This window comes from Oncorhynchus nerka, linkage group LG10 (genome assembly GCF_034236695.1).
Source record: "Oncorhynchus nerka isolate Pitt River linkage group LG10, Oner_Uvic_2.0, whole genome shotgun sequence".
Lineage (NCBI taxonomy): Eukaryota > Metazoa > Chordata > Actinopteri > Salmoniformes > Salmonidae > Oncorhynchus > Oncorhynchus nerka.
The window spans coordinates 761,384-771,434 of NC_088405.1; positions in this window are offsets into that span (position 1 = coordinate 761,384).

Genomic DNA, 10,051 nt, shown 5'->3' on the forward strand with positions numbered 1-10,051 from the left:
AATCTTCTCCTTTCCCCCTTCTGATGACCAGGTGGCGAATCGCATCTCTGCATGTCTGGCAGACATATCAGTGTGGATGACGGATCACCACCTCAAGCTGAACCTCGGCAAGACGGAGCTGCTCTTCCTCCCGGGGAAGGACTGCCCGTTCCATGATCTCGCCATCACGGTTGACAACTCCATTGTGTCCTCCTCCCAGAGCGCTAAGAACCTTGGCGTGATCCTGGACAACACCCTGTCGTTCTCAACTAACATCAAGGCGGTGGCCCGTTCTTGTAGGTTCATGCTCTACAACATCCGCAGAGTACGACCCTGCCTCACACAGGAAGCAGCGCAGGTCCTAATCCAGGCACTTGTCATCTCCCGTCTGGATTACTGCAACTCGCTGTTGGCTGGGCTCCCTGCCTGTGCCATTAAACCCCTACAACCCATCCAGAACGCCGCAGCCCGTCTGGTGTTCAACCTTCCCAAGTTCTCTCACGTCACGACCGCTCCTCCGCTCTCTCCACTGGCTTCCAGTTGAAGCTCGCATCCGCTACAAGACCATGGTGCTTGCCTACGGAGCTGTGAGGGGAACGGCACCTCAGTACCTCCAGGCTCTGATCAGGCCCTACACCCAAACAAGGGCACTGCGTTCATCCACCTCTGGCCTGCTCGCCTCCCTACCACTGAGGAAGTACAGTTCCCGCGCAGCCCAGTCAAAACTGTTCGCTGCTCTGGCCCCCCAATGGTGGAACAAACTCCCTCACGACGCCAGGACAGCGGAGTCAATCACCACCTTCCGGAGACACCTGAAACCCCACCTCTTTCAGGAATACCTAGGATAGGATAAAGTAATCCTTCTCACCCCCCCCTTAAAAGATTTAGATGCACTATTGTAAAGTGGCTGTTCCACTGGATGTCTTAAGGTGAAAGCACCAATTTGTAAGTCGCTCTGGATAAGAGCGTCTGCTAAATGACTTAAATGTAAATGTAAATGCTCTAACGATGGAAATACATGTCCTCAAAGAAGGAAGGAAGGAAGGCAGGCAGGAGGCGAGATCAGGTGGGACGATTCTAGCCAATGAGAGGGCAGATACACAAAGGTGTGTAAAGTAATTAAGTAAAACTACTTTAAAGTAGTACTTAAGTATTTTTGGGGTGTATCTGTAATTTACTTTACTATTTATATTTTTTTACAACTTTTACTTTCACTCCACTACATTCCTAAAGAAAATAATGTACTTTTTACTCCATACATTTTCCCTGACACTTAAAAAGTACTTGTTACATTTCAAATGCTCAGGCAGGACAGCAATATGGTCCAATTCACACACCTATCAATTTAACATTGTCATCCCTACTGCCTCTGATCTGGCAGACTCACTAAATACAAAACACTGCGTTAGTAAATTATGTTGGAATGCCTGTCTGTCTAGTTTTCTTAACATCAGGAATTTGATGTGTAGCATTTACATTATCTTTGTACTTTTACTCCAATATAGAGTACTTTTACTCCAATATAGAGTACTTTTACTCCAATCTAGAGTACTTTTACTCCAATCTAGAGTACTTTTACTCCAATATAGAGTACCTTTACTCCAATATGGAGTACTTTTACTCCAATATAGAGTACCTTTACTCCAATATGGAGTACTTTTACTCCAATCTAGAGTACTTTTACTCCAATATAGAGTATTTTTACTCCAATATAGAGTATTTTTACTCCAATATAGAGTACTTTTACTCCAATATAGAGTACTTTTACTCCAATATAGAGTACTTTTACTCCAATATAGAGTACTTTTACTCCAATATAGAGTACTTTTACTCCAATATAGAGTACTTTTTTCCACCGCTGTACTTAAGTACATTTAAAACCAGATACTTTATTTTTTATTTTTACTCAAGTAGTATTTTACTGGGTGACTTTCACTTTTTAATTGAGTCATTTTCTTTTTATTAAGGTATCTATAGTATGACAGCTGGGTACTTTTAACACCACTGGGTATATATGGAGTACTTTTAACACCACTGGGTATATATGGAGTACTTTTAACACCACTGGGTATATATGGAGTACTTTTAACACCACTGGGTATATATGGAGTACTTTTAACACCACTGGGTATATATGGAGTACTTTTAACACCACTGGGTATATATGGAGTACTTTTAACACCACTGGGTATATATGGAGTACTTTTAACACCACTGGGTATATATGGAGTACTTTTAACACCACTGGGTATATATGGAGTACTTTTAACACCACTGGGTACATATGGAGTACTTTTAACACCACTGGGTATATATGGAGTACTTTTAACACCACTGGGTACATATGGAGTACTTTTAACACCACTGGGTATATATGGAGTACTTTTAACACCACTGGGTACATGTGGAGTACTTTTAACACCACTGGGTATATATGGAGTACTTTTAACACCACTGGGTATATATGGAGTACTTTTAACACCACTGGGTATATATGGAGTACTTTTAACACCACTGGGTATATATGGAGTACTTTTAACACCACTGGGTATATATGGAGTACTTTTAACACCACTGGGTATATATGGAGTACTTTTAACACCACTGGGTACATATGGAGTACTTTTAACACCACTGGGTATATATGGAGTACTTTTAACACCACTGGGTACATATGGAGTACTTTTAACACCACTGGGTATATATGGAGTACTTTTAACACCACTGGGTACATATGGAGTACTTTTAACACCACTGGGTATATATGGAGTACTTTTAACACCACTGGGTACATATGGAGTACTTTTAACACCACTGGGTATATATGGAGTACTTTTAACACCACTGGGTACATATGGAGTACTTTTAACACCACTGGGTATATATGGAGTACTTTTAACACCACTGGGTACATATGGAGTACTTTTAACACCACTGGGTACATGTGGAGTACTTTTAACACCACTGGGTATATATGGAGTACTTTTAACACCACTGGGTATATATGGAGTACTTTTAACACCACTGGGTACATATAGAGTACTTTTAACACCACTGGGTATATATGGAGTACTTTTAACACCACTGGGTATATGTGGAGTACTTTTAACACCACTGGGTACATATAGAGTACTTTTAACACCACTGGGTACATGTGGAGTACTTTTAACACCACTGGGTATATATGGAGTACTTTTAACACCACTGGGTACATATAGAGTACTTTTAACACCACTGGGTACATATGGAGTACTTTTAACACCACTGGGTACATGTGGAGTACTTTTAACACCACTGGGTATATATGGAGTACTTTTAACACCACTGGGTACATGTGGAGTACTTTTAACACCACTGGGTACATGTGGAGTACTTTTAACACCACTGGGTACATGTGGAGTACTTTTAACACCACTGGGTACATGTGGAGTACTTTTAACACCACTGGGTATATATGGAGTACTTTTAACACCACTGGGTACATGTGTGAACGACAGTAATACACTAAGGCCTTTTATCAATTAGATCTGCTCACCTCCTGCTGGATACACATCGAGTATCCTCCATGAAAGGTGGCTACCGAGAAGGGGAGGAACATTTTACCATTTGCCTACGAATTTACACACTCCTCGACCACTCAAACACTCACAGAGGAGAGAGGACGGAGGACGGTCTTTTGCCCAAACTAGATAACCCCTAAATCATTTTTCTCAAAGTTGCCATAATGTCACGTGCAACCTAAACATGATAAAACTTTAATTAGATCGTATAATCCTCATGTAATTCGACACTCTCTTCTAGACCTCCGTATAAAAAAGGGTCTCAACTGGCAACGGGCAGACAAATCTCCTCGCTACGTCACTTCCTCTCTGGGAAAATGTCCATATTCTTGCAAGTTAAAGTTTTTCTAAAAGAACCACTGTGGCACTTCAAAATGCTCAGCTGTTTAGCTAAAAGAACCACTGTGACACTTCAAAATGCTCAGCTGTTTAGCTAAAAGAACCACTGTGGCACTTCAAAATGCTCAGCTGTTTAGCTAAAAGAACCACTGTGACACTTCAAAATGCTCAGCTGTTTAGCTAAATATATATATAATATATATAAACAGTACCTGTCAAAAGTTTGGACACACCTATTCATTCAAAGGTTTTTCTTTTTTAAAATATATTTTCTACATTGTAGAATAATAGTGAAGACATCAAAACTATGAAATAACACATATGGAATCATGTAGTAACCAAAAAAAGTGTTAATCAAATCAAAATATATTTTATATTTGAGATTCTTCAAAGTAGCCACCCCTTTGTCTTGATGACAGCTTTGCACACTCTTGACATTCTCTCAACTAGCTTCAGGAGGTGATCACCTGGAATGCATTTCAATTAACAGGTGTGCCTTGTTAAACGTTCATTTGTGGACTTTCTTTCCTTCTTAATGCGTTTGAGCCAATCAGTTGTGTTGTGACAAGGTAGGGGTGGTATACAGAAGATATCCCTATTTGGTAAAAGACCAAGTCCATATTATGGCAAGAACAACTCAAATAAGCAAAGAGAAATGACAGTCCATCATTACTTTAAGACATGAAGGTCAGTCAATTAGGAAAATTTCAAGAACTTTGAAAGTTTCTTCAAGTGTACTCACAAAAACAATCAAGCGCCATGATGAAACTGTCTCTCACGAAGACCGCCACAGGAAAGGAACACCCAGAGTTACCTCGGCTGTGGAGGATAAGTTCATTAGAGTTACCAGCCTCAGAAATTGTGGTCCAAATAAATGCTTCACAGAGTTCAAGTAACAGACATCTCAACAACTGTTCGGAGGAGACTGTGTGAATCAGGCCTTCATGGTCTAATTGCTGCAAAGAAACCACTACTATATAGGAGACCAATAAGAAGAAGAGACTTGCTTGGGCCAAGAAACACGAGCGATGAACATTAGACCGGTGGAAATCTGTCTTTTCGTCTGATGAGTCCAAATGTGAGATTTTTGTTCCAACCGCCGTGTCTTTGTGAGACACAGAGTAGGTGACCGGATGATCTCTGCATGCGTGGTTCCCACCGTGAAGCATGGAGGAGGAGGTGTGATGTCTTTGAGAGACACAGAGTAGGTGACCGGATGATCTCTGCATGCGTGGTTCCCACCGTGAAGCATGGAGGAGGAGGTGTGATGTCTTTGTGAGACACAGAGTAGGTGACCGGATGATCTCTGCATGCGTGGTTCCCACCGTGAAGCATGGAGGAGGAGGCGTGATGGTGTGGGAGTGCTATGCTGGTGGCACTGTCTGTGATTTATTTGGAATTCAAGGCACACTTAACCAGCATGGCTACTACAGCATTCTGCAGCGATACGCCATCCCATCTGGTTTGCATTGTTTTGCATGTTATTTTGGCATTAATACGTGTCACATTTACAAACAATGTAAAATATATATATATATATATATGCATCATTACGTTAATAAAGCCACATATGAACATGGTCTCTCGTTTGCTTTCTTGAGTAAGGCAGCTCCAAAATGCAGATGTTTCAGCCAAGCTCAGTGCTTTCTGTGGTGGTGGGGCAGCTCCAAAATGCAGATGTTTCAGCCAAGCTCAGTGCTTTCTGTGGTGGTGGGGCAGCTCCAAAATGCAGATGTTTCAGCCAAGCTCAGTGCTTTCTGTGGTGGTGGGGCAGCGGGGGGAAAATACAGAGCAAAGGGGTTGGTAATGTTCTCTAGTTGCGCCGTGATTGGCTCAGTGTTCTGTCACTCATGGGGACACTACGTCACCGTCAAATCTACAGGGAGAGCTCAAAAATTCAAGCCCCTTTGATGCTGCTGAGTTACATTAGTAGTGCCCATCCAAGAAGGCTCAAGGTCATTGGCCACAGGTAAAATGACGTCAAATCACGTTATATCTACAGTAGCTTTGATTGGACTGATCATGTAAACATCATAATTTCAAAATCTTAGCTAGCAGCCATCATCATGAATCAAGTCAACTATATGCTGGCACATCCTTTTCAATCTTTGTCATATGAAGAGAAATTATAGATAAAACCTAATCGGTGCTCATCGGACATTGGACATAAATATTACACAACAAGTTGGAAATCGCAAATTCAACATTGAGTGGTTTGGAAGGAATTTGTGGCTAACTGCAAGCATTACAAAGCAATCACTAGCCTGCTATTCAGTGGAGAGGGTGTGTGGTCTAAGTCTGGGTTTAAGAGTCTCTTTTCCAATCTTAAAAGGATAAACATTCACGTGCAACACCCATGGGCCAGAAAAGGTTGACTACATTGGCCACGCTGTCAATCCAGTTTGACTTCTGACGCATTCAAAACAATTGGAAACTCGGAACTGGGAAATCTCAGACTTTAGTGAGTTCAAGACAACTGGGAACTCTCAGACTTTAGTGAGTTCAAGACAACTGGGAACTCTCAGACTTTAGTGAGTTCAAGACAACTGGGAACTCTCAGACTTTAGTGAGTTCAAGACAACTGGGAACTCTCAGACTTTAGTGAGTTCAAGACAACTGGGAACTCTCAGACTTTAGTGAGTTCAAGACAACTGGGAACTCTCCCGCTCCCACTGTGAAAATACATTTTGAACGGTCATTCAAATCGGAATTCCAAGTCGAGAACTCAAGCCTCCTTCTAGAACTCCGACCTGAAGATCACTGACATTATAATTCCAAGTCGAGAACTCAAGCCTCCTTCTAGAACTCCGACCTGAAGATCACTGACATTATAATTCCAAGTCGAGAACTCAAGCCTCCTTCTAGAACTCCGACCTGAAGATCACTGACATTATAATTCCAAGTCGAGAACTCAAGCCTCCTTCTAGAACTCCGACCTGAAGATCACTGACATTATAATTCCAAGTCGAGAACTCAAGCCTCCTTCTAGAACTCCGACCTGAAGATCACTGACATTATAATTCCAAGTCGAGAACTCAAGCCTCCTTCTAGAACTCCGACCTGAAGATCACTGACATTATAATTCCAAGTCGAGAACTCAAGCCTCCTTCTAGAACTCCGACCTGAAGATCACTGACGTCATAATAGAGTTCCCAGTTGTCTTGAAAGCACTATAAATCCAGAGAATGCCAGACTTTGATGACAAGGTCCGATGGCAAAAAGAAGGGCCGCCGCGACCACCTTCCTGTAAAAGTGAACACAGCACAACAATTGGAGGATTGGAGGAATGAGGGAGAGAGTGAAGAGAGGAGATGAGGAACAAGAGATTAGAGGAGAGGAGGAACGAGGGGTGAGAGGAGAGGAGGAACGAGGGGTGAGAGGAGAGAGGAGAGGAGGAGCGAGGGAGAGAGTGAAGAGAGGAGATGAGGAACAAGAGATGAGAGGAGAGGAGGAACGAGGGGTGAGAGGAGAGGAGGAACGAGGGGTGAGAGGAGAGAGGAGAGGAGGAGCGAGGGAGAGAGAGAGTGAAGAGAGGAGATGAGGAACAAGAGATGAGAGGAGAGGAGGAACGAGGGGTGAGAGGAGAGGAGGAACGAGGGGTGAGAGGAGAGAGGAGAGGAGGAGCGAGGGAGAGAGTGAAGAGAGGAGATGAGGAACAAGAGATGAGAGGAGAGGAGGAACGAGGGGTGAGAGGAGAGGAGGAAGGAGGGGTGAGAGGAGAGAGGAGAGGAGGAGCGAGGGAGAGAGTGAAGAGAGGAGATGAGGAACAAGAGATGAGAGGAGAGGAGGAACGAAGGGTGAGAGGAGAGGAGGAACGAGGGGTGAGAGGAGAGAGGAGAGGAGGAGCGAGGGAGAGTGTGAAGAGAGGAGATGAGGAACAAGAGATGAGAGGAGAGGAGGAACGAGGGGTGAGAGGAGAGGAGGAACGAGGGGTGAGAGGAGAGGAGGAATGAGGGAGAGTGTGAAGAGAGGAGAGGAGGAACGAGAGATGAGAGGAGAGGAGGAACGAGGGATGAGAGTGAAGAGAGGAGAGGTGAAGAAATGTGAGAGTGAATACAGACAGATGCCCTGTCCAAAATCAGTCCATTGAAGGGTGAAAGGGCTGTTTTAAAGGGCATAAAACCTTGACGGCTTTGTGGATTAATTAGTGCAATGGTTTTGGTTCAGTTTGAACTAAACATTTTCTCGTTCTCCCTCTGTTTTCCCAGGAAACACGTCACATGACTAGACTAGGGACCTGCATGCTCCAAGAATGGGGTAGAGCTCTAGGGCTGTTTTGGGAGGAAGTGGTGGTCGAGATCCTACCCAAATAGATCTGCAGGCATTGCATTGCATCAACCAATGGTTGCGTGCCACCTCATTGACTGTGCAGTCGGGCATCAGATTACTATGTTACAGTATCTGATCTGATCACTGGTCAGCTGATATGTAACATACCTATCTAGGAGCTGTAATATCTGATCACTGGTCAGCTGATATGTAACATACCTATCTAGGAGCTGTAATATCTGATCACTGGTCAGCTGATATGTAACATACCTATCTATCTAGGAGCTGTAAGATCTGATCACTGGTCAGCTGATATGTAACATACCTATCTAGGAGCTGTAATATCTGATCACTGGTCAGCTGATATGTAACATACCTATATATCTAGGAGCTGTAAGATCTGATCACTGGTCAGCTGATATGTAACATACCTATCTATCTAGGAGCTGTTGGTTGATGCATGCAACGTCTGAGCAGGGGAACGCATAGAGACCCTGAGAGATGACCTATCATTGGGGGAACGCATAGAGACCCTGAGAGATGACCTATCAGTAGGGGGCAGCATAGAGACCCTGAGAGACGACCTATCAGCAGGGAGCAGCATAGAGACACTGAGAGATGACCTATCAGTAGGGGGCAGCATAGAGACACTGAGAGATGACCTATCAGTAGGGGGCAGCATAGAGACACTGAGAGATGACCTATCAGTAGGGGGCAGCATAGAGACACTGAGAGATGACCTATCAGTAGGGGGCAGCATAGAGACACTGAGAGATGACCTATCAGTAGGGGGCAGCATAGAGACCCTGAGAGACGACCTATCAGTAGGGGGCAGCATAGAGACCCTGAGAGACGACCTATCAGTAGGGAGCAGCATAGAGACCCTGAGAGACGACCTATCAGTAGGGAGCAGCATAGAGACCCTGAGAGACGACCTATCAGTAGGGGGCAGTATAGAGACCCTGAGAGATGACTGCTCTGAGCAGGGAGCAGCATAGAGACCCTGAGAGACGACTGCTCTGAGCAGGGAGCAGCATAGAGACCCTGAGAGACGACCTATCAGTAGGGGGCAGTATAGAGACTCTGAGAGACGACCTATCAGTAGGGGGCAGCATAGAGACCCTGAGAGACGACCTATCAGCAGGGGGCAGTATAGAGACCCTGAGAGACGACCTATCAGTAGGGGGCAGTATAGAGACGACCTATCAGTAGGGGGCAGCATAGAGACCCTGAGAGACGACCTATCAGTAGGGGGCAGCATAGAGACACTGAGAGACGACCTATCAGTAGGGGGCAGCATAGAGACACTGAGAGACGACCTATCAGTAGGGGGCAGCATAGAGACCCTGAGAGACGACGCTCTGTGCAGGGAGCAGCATAGAGACCCTGAGAGACGACCTATCAGTAGGGGGCAGTATAGAGACTCTGAGAGACGACCTATCAGTAGGGGGCAGCATAGAGACCCTGAGAGACGACCTATCAGTAGGGGGCAGTATAGAGACTCTGAGAGACGACCTATCAGTAGGGGGCAGTATAGAGACTCTGAGAGACGACCTATCAGTAGGGGGCAGTATAGAGACTCTGAGAGACGACCTATCAGTAGGGGGCAGTATAGAGACTCTGAGAGACGACCTATCAGTAGGGGGCAGTATAGAGACTCTGAGAGACGACCTATCAGTAGGGGGCAGTATAGAGACCCTGAGAGACGACTGCTCTGAGCAGGGAGCAGCATAGAGACACAGAGACGACTGCTCTGAGCAGGGAGCAGCATAGAGACACAGAGACGACTGCTCTGAGCAGGGAGCAGCATAGAGACACAGAGACGACTGCTCTGAGCAGGGAGCAGCATAGAGACACAGAGACGACTGCTCTGAGCAGGGAGCAGCATAGAGACACAGAGACGA